Source organism: Dendrobates tinctorius, unplaced genomic scaffold, assembly GCF_039654945.1.
Source record: "Dendrobates tinctorius isolate UK_male_01 unplaced genomic scaffold, ASM3965494v1 ptg000183l, whole genome shotgun sequence".
NCBI lineage: Eukaryota > Metazoa > Chordata > Amphibia > Anura > Dendrobatidae > Dendrobates > Dendrobates tinctorius.
The window spans coordinates 614,856-634,520 of NW_027361850.1; the positions used below are offsets into that span (position 1 = coordinate 614,856).

Below are 19,665 nucleotides of genomic sequence, written 5' to 3' on the forward strand. Positions count from 1 at the left end.
CGCTACTGCAAGAGGCTGGTGGCAGCGGTACGAGTGCAGCAACACCACAGGCTCTGGGCTGGGAGGAGGGGATGTCCTGGCACTGCAAGGATGCAGGCCCTGACCTGTCAGAAAATTTCAGCGCTGAGTGGAGTCCCCACACTTTCCCATTGATTTCCCTGCAGTGGGCTCAATTTGTCTTGAGAGATAGTATCTCAATCTGTACATGCCACCTGAGGCCATTTTCCTGAAGCTCATGGAAGGGAAATCAATGGTAAAGTGCAGGGACTCCGCTTATCTCTGAAACCCACACTTCCTAGCTCAGGACCCGCAGCACCGCCCCACTCCTGCCACCGGCTTTCTGCAGCAGCATCCTTTCCTCCTGTGACCCCACTACACCACAGCTGCCCCCCAGTAAGCTACCATAAAAGTGGGACTATATCATGCAACACCATTTTATTAAAAAAAATATTTTCCTCTCCAAAATTTGGGGTGTATCTTTTGGTCCGTTGGGTCTTATAGTCCTCAAAATACGGTAAATGTATCTTATTCGGTTTTTAAGTGATATACCAGCACAAACTAGCAAGTATTTGTGAAGTGTAAAGGAAATGATACAATATTTTCTATGATTCAAGATCTTCTAATTATTAAAAGAATATAAATCTGAAAAATTGTGAGGTGCATTTGTATTCAGCCCCCTATAGTCCTAAATAAAATCCTGAGTGACCAATTGCCTCCAGAAGTTACATAATTAGTAAATTGAGTCCACTTGCATGTAATTTATTCTCAGTTTAACTACAGCTGTTCTGTGAATGCACTACAGGTTTGTTTGAAAATATTAGGGATCAAACAGCATCATGAATACAAAGGAGCACATTAGACAGGTCAGGTATAAAGTTGTGTACAAGAGTAAAGCAGGGTTATGTTAAAAAAAAAAAATAGCCCAAGCTCTGAACTTCTCACAGAGCACTGTTCAATCCATATTCCAAACATAACAGGAGTATGGCACAACTACAAACCTATCAAGATGTGGCATCCCACCTAAACTGACATCCCAAGTAAGAAGAGCATTTATTAGAGAAGCAATCAAGAGACCTATTGTCACTCTGAACTAGCTGTATAGACCCACAGCTCAGGTGGGAGAATCTATCCACAAGACAACTGTTAGTCGTATGCGAGAGTGGCAAGAAGAAAGTTATTTTTAAAAGCAAGTCTTAAGAAGTCCCATATGCAGTTTGCAAAAAGCCATGTAGGTGCACAGCTAGCATGTGGAAGAAAGTGCTCTGGTCAGATGAAACCAAAGTAGAACTTTTTCATGTAAATGAAAAATCAATGTGCAGCAGAAAACTAACACTGCACATCACCCTGAAAACACCATCCCCATCAAACATGCTGGTGGCAGAGTCATGCTGTGGGGATACTTTTCTTCAAAAGGGACAGGGAAGCTGGCAACATGATTAAAAGATGTTTGGAGCTAAATATAGGGCAATCCTGAAGGAAAACCAATTAACAGCTGCAAAAGACTTGAGACTGGGGTGTATCAAGTGATACAATGAATGGGGTCATTTAAAAGCACAACTCATCCTCACATAAACAAGTCCTCACATGGCTATTTATACAGAACAATAAAAAAGTTATAGCTTTTGGAAGAAAGAGAGGAAAAAATGAAAACGCAAAAAAGGAAAATCGCTTCATCAGAAAGAGCTAAAAAAAAGTATAATGATGCACATATCCTTGAATTGCACAATTGTATTAGAAATGTAAAAAAAAAATTGTACTGTTACTACAACTATAAATATAAGATATTTGAAAGAAAGTCAAGTGCTGAGTACTTTTACACTGGATGGCATATGGAGTTAAGTATTTCACAGATGAATGACTTAACTGCAAGTTGTATTTTATAAAAATGGATTTGGTGGGTCTCGAGGAAAATTGAAATGTTATTTAGTTTTGTTAAACTTCTAGAAAATGTTGCAGAAAAATAACTAAAATGTAAGACAACATATATTTGATTTTTGTAATACTCATTAAATCATGCATACAATTTTTCTTTTTTACATAAAGCAAAGTGATTGAAAAAACAAAAAAGAAACAAAATAGAGCGCTGCGGTCAAACAATTACATTACGGAGATGGCATAGGCTCAAGTCTTCCACAGCAGGAGCCGGTGGTTTCCCACAGCTGGGCTCCTGCTGTGTGTGCTGGGACTGGACAAAGATTTGATACAGTAGTATCAGCAGCAAGTGAGGAGTTTGAAAAAGGGAGATAGGTCCCTTTGTCAGCCCATTGCCATGCCTGCTATAGCAATATGAAGGCCTAACATTAACCTCCATGTCTATCATATCTCTCAGCATATCAAATCCTGCCAGGCTGACTGTCAATCAAACACTGACAGGCTAGATAAAGCATTGTAGTTCATAAGTACGACAATGTATTATCAATTTGATCAAATGATCACTTATTCAAGTCTTCTAGGGTCTAATACGTATTGTAAAAAAATGAAATAAAAAAATATTTATAAACATAGAAAACCATGTTTTTCAAGTTTTAACAATGAAAAAATGGTTTAATTGCAAAATTTGAATACCAATAAAAAAATATGAAGAATTAGGCCATAACTGCTGTTTCTGTTCATAATGCATCATACAAAATTAAATAAAAAGTGATACAGAAAATTTGTATACAGCCCAAAGTGACACCAATAGAAAATTACTACTTGTTACGGAAAACTACAAGCCCTTTTAGCTCTGTATTCAGAAAAATTAAGAGGTTAGCATTCTTACAATATGACAACCCCCCCAAATTTTTTTTAAGTGACTTTGTTGAGCAAAATCAATAAAACATAAAACAATATAAATTGGGTATCATCATAATCATATCAACAAGCAGAATAAAGTTAGCCTGTCAATTAGACTGTATTGCGAACTCCCAAAAAAAGTAAAATTAAAAACAATACTAGATTTATTGGATTTTTTTCTTCATGCTTCCTACCAAAAATGAATATAAAAGTGATCAAAAACTCATTTTTACTCAAAAATTGAACTAGTAAAAGCAATAGCTTGTCCTGCAATAAAAATGCAAAGTAACAAAGTTATGGGTATCAAAATATAGTTACCTAAAAATAAGTTTTTTATTAAAGTGGCAAAAAAATAAATACAAATTTAGTATTCTCATGATAGTATTGACTCACAGAACAAAGACAATATTTCGATTGTTTCATGATGAACAATATTTGAAAAAAATTTCAGAATTAATTTTTTTGTTCATTATGCCTCCCAATGAGTTCAATGAAAAGTGATCAAAAAATTGTATTTACCACAAAATGGTACCACAGCTCCCATTATGACTAGAGTTGAGCGATACCATCCGATACTTCAAAGTATCGTATCGGATGGTATCGGCCGATCTTTAAAAAAAGTATCGGTATCGCCGATTCCGATACCGGAAGTCCCATTCAAGTCTATGGGACTTCCGGTATCGGAATAAGAAAAACCCTTTCCTGCCCTTGTACAGCCTCTCTGGGGTCTGTACGGGCCTTTCGGGGGGCTGTGCCGGCCTGCCAGGGGGTCTGTGCAGGCTCCGGTGGTCTGTGCCGGCCTGCCGGTGGTCTGTGCAGGCTCCGGGGGGCTGTGCCGGCCTGCCGGGGGGCTGTGCCGGCCTGCCAGGGGGTCTGTGCAGGCTCCGGTGGTCTGTGCCGGCCTGCCGGTGGTCTGTGCAGGCTCCGGGGGGCTGTGCCGGCCTGCCGGGGGGCTGTGCCGGCCTGCCGGGGGGCTGTGCCGGCCTGCCGGTGGTCTGTGCAGGCTCCGGGGGTCTGTGCAGGCATCGTCCGATGGGACTACAAGTCCCATCGGGCGATGCCTGCTACCATGACAGTGATTGACACATTAGCCAATGATGGGACAGTAGTAGTCCCATCATCCGGCTAATGTGTTAAATGTAAAAAAAAAAAAAAAAAAAAAAAAAATTACATGCTACATTCATACTACATACTACATACATGCTACATTCATACTACATACTACATACATGCTACATTCATACTACATGCAACATACATACTACATATATACTACATGCATGCTACATACATACTACATATATACTACATGCATGCTACATACATACTACATGCTACATGCATGCTACATACTACATACATGCTACATATATACTACATACATACTACATATATACTACATGCATGCTACATATATACTACATGCATGCTACATACATACTACATATATACTACATGCATGCTACATACATACTACATGCTACATGCATGCTACATACATACTACATACATGCTACATACATACTACATACATACTACATATATACTACATGCATGCTACATATATACTACATGCATGCTACATACATACTACATATATACTACATGCATGCTACATACATACTACATGCTACATGCATGCTACATACATACTACATATATACTACATGCATGCTACATACATACTACATGCTACATGCATGCTACATACATACTACATACATGCTACATATATACTACATACATACTACATATATACTACATGCATGCTACATATATACTACATGCATGCTACATACATACTACATATATACTACATGCATGCTACATACATACTACATGCTACATGCATGCTACATACATACTACATACATACTACATGCTACATACATACCACATATATACTACATACATACAATACATACATAGACATACAGTACATATAACATAGAGTAACATACTTACCAATACTTGTCACATTGTTCCCCGAAGCCATTGTCGTCTACGGAATAAATATTAACATAACAAACCACAAAAATACTCACCCACGATCCGAAGCAGTCCACGAGTGTGTCCCACGACGATCTTGGGTAGAGAACTGCAGCATCAGCTGATGCTGCCGTTCTCTACGGGCTGCAGGAATCCAATGACGGAAGGTAGGTATCCTTCCGCACTGTATTCCTCCGCCACTTAAAAAAAAAAAAAGTCCCTAGTCTCACTTTATGCCATTGCTGTGTGGGAATTTCCCACACAGCAATGGCATAAAGTGAGACTAGGGACTTTTTTTTTTTTAAGTGGCGGAGGAATACAGTGCGGAAGGATACCTACCTTCCGTCATTGGATTCCTGCAGCCCGTAGAGAACGGCAGCATCATCTGATGCTGCAGTTCTCTACCCAAGATCGTCGTGGGACACACTCGTGGACTGCTTCGGATCGTGGGTGAGTATTTTTGTGGTTTGTTATGTTAATATTTATTCCGGAAAGACAATGGCTTCGGGGAACAATGTGACAAGTATTGGTAAGTATGTTACTCTATGTTATATGTACTGTATGTCTATGTATGTATTGTATGAATGTATTGTATGTATGTAGTATATATGTGGTATGTATGTAGCATGTAGTATGTATGTAGTATGTATGTAGCATGCATGTAGCATGTAGTATGTATGTAGCATGCATGTAGTATGTATGTAGCATGCATGTAGTATATATGTAGCATGTATGTAGTATGTATGTGGTATGTATGTAGCATGTAGTATATATGTAGCATGCATGTAGTATATATGTAGTATGTATGTAGTATGTATGTAGCATGTATGTAGTATATATGTAGTATGTATGTAGTATATATGTAGCATGCATGTAGTATATATGTAGTATGTATGTAGTATGTATGTAGCATGTATGTAGTATATATGTAGTATGTATGTAGTATATATGTAGCATGCATGTAGTATATATGTAGTATGTATGTAGTATATATGTAGCATGCATGTAGTATATATGTAGTATGTATGTAGTATATATGTAGCATGTATGTAGTATGTATGTAGCATGCATGTAGCATGTAGTATGTATGTAGCATGCATGTAGTATATATGTAGTATGTATGTAGCATGCATGTAGTATATATGTAGCATGCATGTAGTATGTATGTGGTATGTATGTAGCATGTAGTATATATGTAGCATGCATGTAGTATGTAGTATGTATGTAGCATGCAGTATGTATGTAGTATGTATGTAGTATATATGTAGTATGTATGTAGCATGTAGTATGTATGTAGCATGTATGTAGTATATATGTAGTATATATGTAGTATGTATGTAGTATGTATGTAGTATTTTTTTTTTTTTTTTAACATTTAACACATTAGCCGGATGATGGGACTACTACTGTCCCATCATTGGCTAATGTGTCAATCACTGTCATGGTAGCAGGCATCGCCCGATGGGACTTGTAGTCCCATCGGACGATGCTTGCACAGACCCCCGGACATCAGCACAGCCCCCCGGCAGGCCGGCACAGCCCCCCGGCAGGCCGGTACAGACCCCCACAGGGTGCACAGCCCCCCGGCAGGCCGGCACAGCCCCCCGGCAGGCCGGCAGAGACCCCGGGCAGTCCACACAGCCCCCCGGCAGGCCGGCACAGCCCCCCGGCAGGCCAGCAGAGACCCCCGGAAGGCCCGAAATGACGGCGCATCATGATGCGCACACACCGCGCATCATGATGACGTCAGGCCGTCAATCAACTGAACTTCCGATTCCGATGCCGAATTCCGATATTGAAAAAATATCGGAAGTCGGTATCGGAATTCCGATACAGCAAGTATCGGCCGATACCCGATACTTGCGGTATCGGAATGCTCAACACTAATTATGACTCTTCCCGGCACTGTATTTAAAGCTGCCTTCACATGTCAGTGTCTCCAGTATGTGTGGTGACAGTTTTCTAGTATACCTGTCCTCTGATTGTTCCACTAATGGTTTTAGCTTACAAATACTGAGGAAAAAAGTCACCAAATACTCAACGTGTGCACGAGTCATAGGATGTCGTATCAAACCCACAACAATTTACTATAATTGAATGGTAAACCACCATTGATACAGCAGAGTTTATGACATATTTCAGCCTTTTGCTGCATATCGGGCTAGTGCTAAAGTCAAAGACAAAAACATGGCCATGCAGAAAATAATGCACATCCCAAGGGGACTCTACATAAAACCAACTAATTTAGATCCAAACATTCCTTGATCGCTTTAGCATCAGGTTTGTGCAAACATACACCTTGAAGGGAACAATTCACTAAGAATAACCCTGTTAACCTGCAGATATTGGGTTAATCTGTTGGTTATTAGCATTATGATGCTGACTGGCTCTTGCACGCAGCCGAAGGGAGAAAATGATCTTCTCCCCACTGGCAGTCGGTATTCATTCATAGGGGCAGTGGCCACTGTAACCGCTCCTCCGGCCATGACTGACAGCCAGCAACAATACAGAGAATGTTTCTGTGTGGTTACTTTTTGTTATTTTAACTAAAAGCCTCTGCAGTTGTGGTCCACGGCTGGGTAAATCAATAAATTAGTCTTTAAATATCTATGACTGTTATGAATGAGTCACCGCAGGAGGCAAAAGCACTTATACAAGCTAAGTCCAGAAAACCAGAGAAGTTGGCAACTATCAGATTGCAGACCCCTGAACCTATCAACACAACTAGCAGTAGCCGTGGGGGGTTCCTACAATGCCCTAGACCCCTCGATCACAGCCGGAGAAATACATAGGCCTAAAGAAAGAAAGGGGAAATCTAAACTGCCCCAGAGCAGACCCCAAAGCAATAGGCAGCCCCCAACATATAATGACGGTGAAGCAAGATGAAAATACTAACACAGACAGAAAGATAGACTGAGCAAAGACGGGGCCCCAAAACTACCTAGATAGGAAAGGAAAGGAAGGCTGCTGTCTGCAATCTGCCAAAACCCTATCAAAGACAAAAGCCAACCAGCTGATATGAAAAAGGCCCTGAAGCAGCTAGGCTTCAAAAACTGAATCAGCACTCAGGTATTTTCAGAAGACAGAGCTAAATGAATTCAGCACACCCCAGCAGGGAATGGCAGAAATCCAGAAAAACAAAGCAAAAACAAAGTCAAAGCACAAAAGCAAAAGGCCGAGCAGCAAACTTAGTTTTGGAGGAGCAGGAATTCAGACTGGTCTCCAAGGATCCCACAGAGAAATCACCCGCAGGGCAGAAGGGCGTCGGCAGCATTATATTCAGTCCGTAACTCCACTCAGCTAGTCACAATCATAGAATCATAGAATCATAGAATCGTAGAGTTGGAAGGGACCTCCTGGGCCAACTGGTCCAACCCCCTGCTCAAAGCAGGATTCGCTAAATCATCCCAGTCAGATGTCTGTCCAGCCTCTGTTTGAAGACTTCCATTGAAGGAGAACTCAAGTCACCACTTCTCGTGGGAGCCTGTTCCACTCATTGATCACTCTAACTGTCAAAAAGTTTTTTCTAATATCTAATCTGTGTCTCCTCCCATTCAGTTTCATCCCATTGCTTCTAGTCTTTCCTTGTGCAAATGAGAATAAAGTTGATCCTTCTACAATGTGACAGCCCTTTAGATATTTGTAGACAGCTATTAAGTCTCCTCTCAGTCTTCTCTTTTGCAAACTAAACATTCCCAAATCCTGCAACCTTTCCTCATAAGACAGGGTTTGCAGACCGGTCACCATTCTGGTCGCTCTTTTCTGAACTTGCTCCAGTTTGTTAATGTCTTTTTTAAAATGTGGTGCCCAAAACTGGACACAATATTCCAGATGAGGTCTGACCAAAGAGGAGTAGAGGGAAATAATGACTTCACGTGATCTAGACTGTATGCTTCTGTTAATACATCCTAGCATTTGCCTTTTTTGCTGCTGCATCACACTGTTGACTCATATTCAGTCTGTGATCTATTAGTATACCCAAGTCTTTTTCACATGTGCTGTCACTTAGCCCTATTCCTCCCATTCTATATATGCTTTTTTCATTTTTATTGCCCAGATGTAGTACTTTGCATTTCTCCCTGTTAAAAACCATTCTGTTAGTTGCTGCCCACTTCTCCAGTTTATTTAAATCTTTTTGAATCCTCTCTCTCTCTTCTCTAGTATTAGCTATCCCTCGTAGCTTTGTGTCATCAGCAAATTTAATCAGTTTACCCTCAATTCCTTCATCTAAATCGTTGATAAAGATGTTGAACAATACAGGGCCCAGGACAGAGCCCTGTGGTACCCACTTGAGACATTCTTCCAACTGGATGTGCAGCCATTTACAACCACTCTTTGGGTCCAATCACTAAGCCAGTTATGAATCCACCTATCAGTTGCCTTGTCCATTCCATACTTAGTCATTTTTTCAATAAGGATTGTATGAGAGACTTTGTCAAATGCTTTGCTGAAGTCAAGATATACTATATCTACAGCATTTCCTTGATCCACCCAATCAGTGATACCATCATAGAAGGAAATTAAGTTAGTCTGACATGACTTATTAGTTACAAACCCATGCTGACTCTGTTTGATCACTTCATTCTTATCCAGGTATTGACATACATGTTGTTTAATAATTTGTTCAAAGATCTTTCCTGGTATAGAAGTCAGACTCACCGGCCTATAGTTGCCTGGGTCCACCTTCTTCCCCTTTTTGAAGATAGGAACAACATTTGCTCTTCTCCAGTCTTCTGGCACTTCTCCTGTTCTCCAAGAATTTTCAAAGATTATGGAGAGGGGTTCAAAAATTTCTTCTGCTATCTCCTTCAGTACTCTGGGGTGTAATTCATCTGGACCTGGAGACTTGAATTCATTTAGGTTAGCTAAGTGTTTCCTCACTATCTTTCTGTTTATAGATATCCTGGATTCTTCTATTTCCTTAATAGGACAGTGAATAACAGTTGGTGTTACATTTCCTTTCTGAGAGAAAACAGATGCAAAATAGGAATTTAAAAGTTCAGCCTTCTCAACGTCCTGTCTTACCATTTCATCATTTTCATCCTGTAAAAATCCTATAGCATCTTTGACTTTTCTTTTACTTTTGACATATCCCCAAAATCCTTTATTATTGCTTTTGACATCTCTTGCAAGCCTCAATTCATTTTCAGCTTTAGATAATATGATTTGTGCCCTGCAGGTTCTGCAGACAGCATTATATTCTTCTTTAGATATGCCTCCCTCTTTCCATTTTATAAACATTTTTTTCTTCCTTTTTAGCATGTGCTTAAGTTCTGTGTTCACCCATCCTGGTTTCCTTAAATGCTTCCTATTCTTCCCTCTTTTCGGAATTGTTAACAACTGTGCTCTGAGAATTTCATTTTTCAAGATTTCCCATCCTTCCTGGACATTTTTGTCTTTAAGGATATCCAGCCATTGGATCCCTCCAATTATCTTTCTGAATCCCTTAAAATCTGCCTTTCTGAAATCTAACCTTGACGTCTGAGTCTTCACAGGTCTTTCGCCTCTAGTTATCCAAAATTCTAAAATAGCATGGTCGCTACCTCCTAGGGTTCCAGCCACTTTTACCTCCTCAACCATTTCCTCCCTGTTTATAAGGATTAGATCCAAGGTAGTAGTTCCCCTTGTTTTCTCCCCTACCTTTTGGAAGATAAAGTTGTCAGCAAGAGAGGATAAGAATTTCCTTGACCTGTTAGCTTTGCCTGAGAGAGATTCCCAACAAATGTCTGGATAGTTGAAATCTCCCATGACAACTATGTCATATTTTTTGGAGAACTTGGCCATTTGATGCATAAAGAGTTCATCCATATCTTCAGCTTGCACAGGCGGCCTGTAGTAAATGCCTACAATGGTGTCCTTTCCATTGTTCTGTCCTTGTATTCTTACCCAAACAGTTTCCACAGAACTCCCAGTCTCTGAAGCTTCAATCTCTGTGCAGATATACGCGTTTCTAACATACAATACAACACCCCCTTCTCGTTTATCAAGTCTGTTTCTTGCAAATAAGTTGTATCCTTCTAGTCTTGTATTCCAATCATGTGTATTGTCCCACCAAGTTTCAGTGATTCCAATGACATCATATTTCTTTTCCTGTGTTAGTAGTTCCAATTCTCCTTGTTTGTTGCCCATGCTTTGTGCATTAGTATAGAAACATTTTAGTTTGTGATTGGTTTCTCTTTCTCCAATATTTTTATTAATTAGATTCTTTCATCTTTGTTGTTCCTTTCCACTTCTAATAGCAGAGTTCTCAATAGCATTTGTCAGGTGTATGGCTTTTTCTGATCTTTTGCTTCCCTTCCCATGTTGTTCTAGTTTAAAGCTCTCCTTACAAGTGTAGCAAGGCGACTTCCAAATACATGCTTTCCAGTCTTCGTAAGGTGCACCCCATCTCTAGCAAGTAGTCCATCGTATAAGTAGTTCACTCCGTGATCCAGAAATCCAAATCGTTGCTGACGGCACCATCGACGTAGCCAGTTGTTCACCTGCAGAATCTTATTCCACCTCCTTGTTCCATGGCCATCCACTGGGAGGCTGGAAGAGAATCATCAGCCTCAGGTGTTTGACAATCAGGCTCACTACCTTTCTTTACCAGAAGAGGGAGTTCCTCGGGCCTCAGTAATGAAGGGGAAAATGAACTCACAACAGTACCTCCCCCTTGAGGAGGGGTCACCGAACCCTCAACTATGCCACCAGGGCGATCAGGGTGAGCCCGATGAAAGGCACGCACCAATCGTTTGGCATGAATATCAGAGGCAGAGACCCAGGAATTATCCTCCTGACCATAACCCTTCCACTTAACCAAATACTGGAGTCTCCATCTAGCCAGATGGGAATCCAGAACTTTCTCTACCTCATACTCCATGTTACCATCAACCAATACAGGGTCTGGAGGTGCCAACCCCGGAACAGGTTCAACAAACCTCTTCAACAAAGATTTATGGAACACATTATGGATTTTAAATGTGACAGGAAGAGCCAAACGAAAAGAGACCGGATTAATAATCTCCACAATCTTGTAAGGTCCAATAAATCTAGGCTTAAACTTAGGAGAAGCCACCTTCATAGCAATATTTTTTGATGATAACCACACCATATCACCAACCTTAAACTGGGGACCAATGGTCCTATGTCGGTTGGAAAACCGCTGGGCCTTCTCCTGGGAGAGAGATAACTTATCCACCACTTGGTCCCAGATCTGGTGCATTCTCTCCACCACAGTGTCAACACCTGGGCAGGCAGAGGGCTCCACCTGCCCTGAAGAAAATCGAGGATGAAACCCAAAGTTACAAAAAAAAGGTGACATCAAAGTGGCAGAACAAGCTCTATTATTCAAAGCAAATTCGGCCAAGGGCAAAAATGAAACCCAATCATCCTGATCAGCAGAAATAAAACATCTCAAATATGACTCCAAGGTCTGGTTTGTTCTCTCTGTCTGCCCATTTGTCTGAGGGTGAAAAGCAGAGGAGAAGGACAACTGAATTCCCAGCCTGGAACAGAAAGTTCTCCAAAATCTAGACACAAACTGCACTCCTCTGTCAGATACAATGTTCTCAGGAATCCCGTGCAAACGAACCACCTGTTGTAAAAACAGGGGCACCAACTCAGAGGAAGACGGCAACTTAGGGAGTGGTACAAGATGAACCATCTTAGAGAACCTATCACAAATCACCCAAATAACAGTCATCCTCTGAGAGACATGCAAAACAGAAGCCGCGGAGACACCATCACGTGTTTCTCAACGCAAGCTTTTGGGGATGGGGGCAGTGCTCTAGAATCACTGCGTTGAGAAACACGTGATGGTGTCTCCGCAGTGTCGGATGTTGATCTCCATGAGTTCATTCATCCTCCTCTTCATCCTCTGAGAGACAGGCATATCAGAGATGAAATCCATTGAAATATGGGTCCATGGTCTCTTGGGGACAGGCAAAGGCATCAACAACCCACTAGAGCGAGAACACGATTTAGACCTGGAGCACGTCCCACAGGACTGCACAAAATTCCTGACATCACGAGACAAGGAGGGCCACTAAAAAAACCGACTCACCAGATCTCTAGTACCAAAAATACCTGGATGACCAGCCAAAGCAGAGCAATGAACTTCAGACATCACTCTCTTCTTCCACTGGTCAGGAACTTACAACTTTCCACTGGGACAACGCTCAGGTTTGTCCTCCTGGAACTCTTCCAGAGCACGTCTCAAATCGGGCGAGATGGCAGAAAGAACTACCCCTTCGCCTAAGATGGTAGCAGGCTTGGTCACCACAGGAGAATCAGCAAGGAAGCTCCTAGAGAGGGCATCTGCCTTGACATTCTTTGTTCCAGGAAGAAAAGAAACCACAAAATCAAAACGTATAAAAAACAAGGCCCACCTAGCCTGTCTAGGGTTCAAGCGCTTAGCCGACTCTAGGTAAATCAAATTCTTGTGGTCAGTGAGGACCACGACTTGATGCTTAGCTCCCTCCAACCAATGTCTCCACTCCTCAAATGCCCATTTCTTGGCCAACAGTTCCCTATTCCCCACATCATAGTTACGTTCAGATGGAGAGAACTTTCGGGAAAAGAAAGCACAGGGATTCATTTTAGATGTTACAGGATCCTTTTGGGACAAAACAGCTCCTGCACCAATCTCAGAAGCATCCACCTCTACCTGGAATGGAAGTGAGACATCAGGTTGCCGCAAAACCGGGGAGGAGGTGAATCTTCGCTTCAACTCCTGAAAGGAAGAAACAGCCTCCGGAGACCAATTTAACACATCAGCACCCTTTTTAGTCAAATCAGTCAATGGCTTGGCAATACTAGAAAATTTTGCAATAAATTTCCGATAAAAATTAGCAAAACCCAAAAACTTCTGGAGGGCCTTCAAAGAAATGGGCTGAACCCAATCGTGAATGGCCTGTACCTTCGCCGGGTCCATTTCAATAGTTGACGGGGACAAAATAAATCCCAAAAAAGAAATCCTCTGTACTCCAAAAAGGCATTTAGATCCCTTGACATACAGGGAATTCTCCCTCAAGATCCGGAACACAGTCCGAATATGTTCCACATGAGAATCCCAATCCTTGGAGAAGATCAAAATATCATCCAGATAGATAATCAAAAATTTATCGACAAAATCTCGGAAAATATCGTTCATGAAGCACTGGAAGACAGAAGGGGCATTAGTGAGCCCAAAAGGCATCACCAGGTACTCAAAATGTCCCTCCGGAGTATTAAATGCCGTCTTCCATTCATCCCCATGCTTAATGCGAATAAGATTATACGACCCCCTGAGGTCAAGCTTGGTAAACCAGCAAGCACCTTTAACTCTGGAGAATAGATCAGAAATCAGGGGTAACGGATACTGATATTTAACAGTAATTTTGTTGAGGGCACGATAATCAATACAAGGTCTTAATGATCCATCCTTTTTGGCTACAAAAAAAAACCCGGCACCCAAGGGTGACGAGGATGGTCTAATATGACCCTTCTCCAACGCCTCCTTAATATAGGATCGCATAGCCTCGTGCTCGGGTACAGATAAATTGAAGAGCCGACCCTTGGGAAATTTACACCCCGGGCTCAGTTCAATTGCACAGTCATAACTCCTATGAGGAGGCAGAGACGCAGACTCATTCTCACTAAATACATCATAAAAGTCCGCTAAATAATCAGGAACATCATGCGACTGAGGAGAGGTGGAAAACACCGGAGCCTCACTAAAGGCACACCGACAACCCCAACTCACCACAGACACAGATTTCCAATCCAAAACTGGATTATGAATCTGTAACCAGGGAAACCCCAGAACAACAGTATCATGCAGATTATGCAACACCAGAAATCTGCAATTTTCTTGATGGTCTGGGGCGACCCGCATTACCACCTGGGTCCAAAACTGGGGTTTATTTTTAGCCAAAGGAGTAGTATCAATTCCCCTCAAAGGGATAGGCGTCTGCAGAGGTGTCATCGGAAATCCACAACGTTTAGCAAAATCCAAGTCCATTAGGTTTAGGGCTGCTCCCGAATCCACAAACGCCTTGGCGGAAAATGTGGACAGGGAGCAGATCAGAGTAATAGCCAGAAGAAACTTAGGTTGAACACCCCCAACAGAAAACGTGTGTGCAAAGCGTTTCTCTCGTTTGAGACAGACAGAAATAATATGCGAGGCATCTCCACAGAAAAAACACAACTTATTACGCCTTCTGAACTCCTGACGCTGCTCTCTGGAAAAAACTCTATCACATTGCATAGGTTCAGACATTTGTTCAACAGGTGGCAACACCTCTCGTGCAGCTTTGCGTTCGCGCAAACGCCGATCAACCTGAATGGCTAATGACATAGAATCGTCAAGACCAGAGGGAACAGGAAATCCCACCATAGTATCTTTTACGGCTTCTGACAACCCCTTCCGAAAGAGAGCAGCCAAGGCATTATCATTCCAGGTAGTAAGTACTGCCCACTTTCGGAATTTTTGACAGTACAATTCTGCAGAATCACGACCCTGACTCAATGTCAGCAGGGTCTTTTCAGCCTGATCAATGGCATTAGGTTCGTCATACAACAACCCCAAAGCTTGAAAGAATGCGTTCACATTAGTCAGAATAGGATCATCTGGTTTCAAAGAAAACGCCCAATCGTGGGAATCGCCACGCAGCAAAGAGATGACAATTTTAACCTGCTGCGCGGAGCTCCCTGACGAGTTAGGCTTCAAGGCAAAAAATAATTTACAATTATTTTTGAAATTCAAAAATTTAGACCGTTCCCCAAAAAATACATCAGGTGTAGGAATCTTTGGTTCAGCAGCATGTGAATGAGCAAGGTAGGCGGAAATTCCCTGCACTTCCGCAGCGAGCTGCTCCACACGATCAGACAATTGCTTTATCTCCATTGAGAGAAAAAAAAAATTCCCCCTACGGCCTCAAAGATATAGAGGAAAAAATATACACACCTTTTTTTCTTTTTTTTTTTCTTTTTTTCCTGCTATTGAGTACCCTAGAATCTGCGGTATGGCGGGTGATTCTGTTATGAATGAGTCACCGTAGGAGGCAAAAGCACTTATACAAGCTAAGTCCAGAAAACCAGAGAAGTTGGCAACTATCAGATTGCAGACCCCTGAACCTATCAACACAACTAGCAGTAGCCGTGGGGGGTTCCTACGATGCCCTAGACCCCTCGATCACAGCCGGAGAAATACATAGGACTAAAGAAAGAAAGGGGAAATCTAAACTGCCCCAGAGCAGACCCCAAAGCAATAGGCAGCCCCCAACATATAATGACGGTGAAGCAAGATGAAAATACTAACACAGACAGAAAGATAGACTGAGCAAAGACGGGGCCCCAAAACTACCTAGATAGGAAAGGAAAGGAAGGCTGCTGTCTGCAATCTGCCAAAACCCTATCAAAGACAAAAGCCAACCAGCTGATATGAAAAAGGCCCTGAAGCAGCTAGGCTTCAAAAACTGAATCAGCACTCAGGTGTTTTCAGAAGACAGAGCTAAATGAATTCAGCACACCCCAGCAGGGAATGGCAGAAATCCAGAAAAACAAAGCAAAAACAAAGTCAAAGCACAAAAGCAAAAGGCCGAGCAGCAAACTTAGCTTTGGAGGAGCAGGAATTCAGACTGGTCTCCAAGGATCCCACAGAGAAATCACCCGCAGGGCAGAAGGGCGTCGGCAGCATTATATCCAGTCCGTAACTCCACTCAGCCAGTCACAATCATCAGCCTCAGGTGTTTGACAATCAGGCTCACTACCTTTCTTTACCAGAAGAGGGAGTTCCTCGGGCCTCAGTAATGAAGGGGAAAATGAACTCACAACATATGACCCTATTGAATGTCCAGGCAAAGGGTTTTTGCCACATGTAGTATGTTCCTAAAATCATGTTTTTTTTTCAACGATTTCCTCATCTTTTGTCTAGTTGTGATGGCTGATTGACATGAACAGCTTGCACATTTTCATCAGTTTGGGTGGTCGAAGGGTGTCCTTAATGAGGAAGATCATCAATTTCACCCTGTTTAAGATGGGAGAATAATTCATAATATTGTGTTTAAAGTATGGCAGCTTTCATGTAGGCTGTCTGTAGCATAACAGCCATTTCTGATGTTTTTTTTCTCAAAATGAAACTATACTTCATAGCCACATATTATTCATGTGAATCAGCCATCGCAAAATAAAGTGAGAGACTGAACAACTTATTGAAAGAAAAAATCTGAGCTAAATGCAACCATCTGCAATAATGTTGGCTAGCGTACTGACTCAGAAGGGTTCCCCAACCGTTGGAATCTCATGTTACAGGTGTACCACCCTCCAGAAAACCATTCCTGCTTCTTTTGGGTAGTACCCTGTATTTTAGGTACTAAAATAGCATATGTACAAATGATACTGTGAAGAATGACACTGGAGAGATCACGGAGAATTCCAATGCTGCCACCACTTGTGAAGAACCAGCACCTTGCCTGACATCACTATTACATCAGACAGATCAGGTAATGCAGTCTCCCCACTTTCACGAACATGACGTCCTGCACCCCTGGTGACAAGTAAGGTTGACTTGGTACAGTTTTACACAGACACCCCCTGTGCACATGGGCCAAGTAAGGCACAGGGAGTAAGAGAAGGTGGCACACACAGTCATTGACGGGGCACCACACTCACTCACAACCCAGACAGGCTGAGAGGCCCCTTTCATTAGCACACGTAGAACAGAGTGCTGCCAGCCTTTTAGGACTGCCACCAATTCCTCGTTAGATATAAGCCTGGTCCATTAATAGGATTATATCGAGCCAGAAACCAGCCCCGGTAGCATAGAAAGTTAAACCAAGAAATGGATGAGTGGATTCATGGATTGCGATAAAAGAGCAGCCCAAGGTTGATATTAAATATTTAATTGCCTTAAGGGCGCACTAGACAATACACTATACACACAATGGTAATACATATACAATGTTCAGATATGCAAATACAATAGTGGTAGAACAAAAGATATAAGCAGAAGGCTCATGTCAATTACCAGGTTGATGTTCAAACATGTGTGCACTGGGCCACAGAGGGCATGTGCTGCAAGCTGGCTCCTAGGTCCTTCACAGCACATTCCTCAACGTAACCCCCTTTTGAAGTGGACTGCATGCATAACAGTGAGAGAGACCACACTGCCTTACACTAGTCTTTATCCCCTTTCGGTCACTCCCCTGCCCTCTGGGCTGAACCCGAATTTACTCCTCTTGACTCTAGCAGCTAAAAACTCCAAAACCTAAGATGAGTCATAACTCTTTAATGGACAGTTCTAGGGAGGCGAATTTGGTGCTATTGGATCTGGCCGGGACCCTGCTACGTGTTGCAACTAAATGCACCTTGGCTATCTGGTTTCTACTAGCCATTTTATGTATCTCCCCTCCCTGGTGTTTTAGAATGGATCGAGGCCCTGGGAGGTCTGTTCCAGAGATTTAAAAAATGTACACAATGTATGGCCAGTGTGTATAGTATCTCTATAATTCTTTAGGGAATTATGATTCTAGAATGTTCTTTTGGAAGCTTCAGCATGACTCTATATTGCAAGCAAGCCTGTTCTAAGCTGGCTGGCTCAAGGTGTGAGATCTGTCACTACAGACTTTTGAGGCTTGACCACCCCATTAAGCTAGGTGTTCTTGTAAGGGGTGCGGGGACCTGTTAATGACTTGCACTCCTTGCATATGTCCCTGGTACAAACAGTATATTTAATATGTCATTTAAATATGTTTCTGATAGAACAGTATATTTCATATGTTGTGTAATGTCTATATATTGTGTATTACATTGTATTTATGCTTTTGTGTTGTACGATATAGGGATAATATTGGACTTAGACCAGTAGGGGGAGATTAGTTAGACCAATAGGATTAGGTTAGTTTGGAGGGGCCAAGGAAGAGTAGTTGGAAGAGCTTCCTGAAGTTCGTCTGAAGGAGTGTGAGCCGGGAGCAAGGACAGGACAGTCGTGTCTAGGGGGAACATTTAAGCTGAGGAGCCCAGTAGTTCAAGGCCTTAGAGCTGACAGTCACACAGTGAGGAGGAATATCTTGGCAGCATAAGGATTGTATCAGCTTACTTTGTGGGAACAACCCTAAACATCTGAGGCCTATGGCTTAGTATGGAATGGAAGAGCCATTCTTCGACTTCACCTTCGGAGAGGGAAGTGGGCGGGGAACTCTTGAAGCGGGTTAGTCTGACTAGTGAGGAAGCTGTGGGTCTGGCGAATCCGGTGGATATTCCTGGAGTCGTGAGAGGGACAATACAGGGAATGGAATGGTTATATTCTATGAAGAATCTTGTGCTGTTTCTGTGACTAAACTGGATGAGCTGAGTAAAATTGTTTTGTTAAAGATGAACCTGGACTCTGACTGTCATTGTGTGGTGCTAAAAAAAAGGAACCCCGGCAGTGTGGAATGGACTCTGACTTACAAGTGAGTGGACAACAATGTGTTAATGTGGCAGAGGGCCAGGGTGTGCCAGTACTGCCACTCTCAGCCACAACTACCCCCTGGCCTCCATTTCATTCTCATAGAGCTGCAGGCTGAAAGAGGTTTTTATAATCCCATGCCAGATAGGATACACATGATTGACATGAAATTATACCTCCTATATTCTTCACAGATGCGAACTACAAGCATTTATTTTAGGAAAATACTTGAATTCATTTAGGGGAATTCTGAAATGGATTCTTTTTGGGAATCTTTGTTATGTGTTGGCATCTCACAGCTGTGCCTGAAAAACATCATAATAAAAAGCAGATTCTCAAATTCATAAGGACTTCTTCATTTGTGTTGTTCAAAATGATTACATATGAGATATTTCTACAGCTGCAGAAGTAATTAAATCATAGAATCGTAGAGTTGGAAGGGACCTCCTGGGCCATCTGGTCCAACCCCCTGCTCAAAAGCAGGATTCGCT

At 42.0% G+C, this 19,665-nt stretch overlaps 1 protein-coding gene across 4 annotated transcripts in view; it reads right to left on the reverse strand.

The window, feature by feature from the left end:
• ADGRB2 (adhesion G protein-coupled receptor B2) overlaps positions 1-19,665 on the reverse strand; it is a 682,656-nt gene that overhangs the window by 265,688 nt on the left and 397,303 nt on the right. The gene's annotated exons all lie outside the window — the stretch shown is intronic.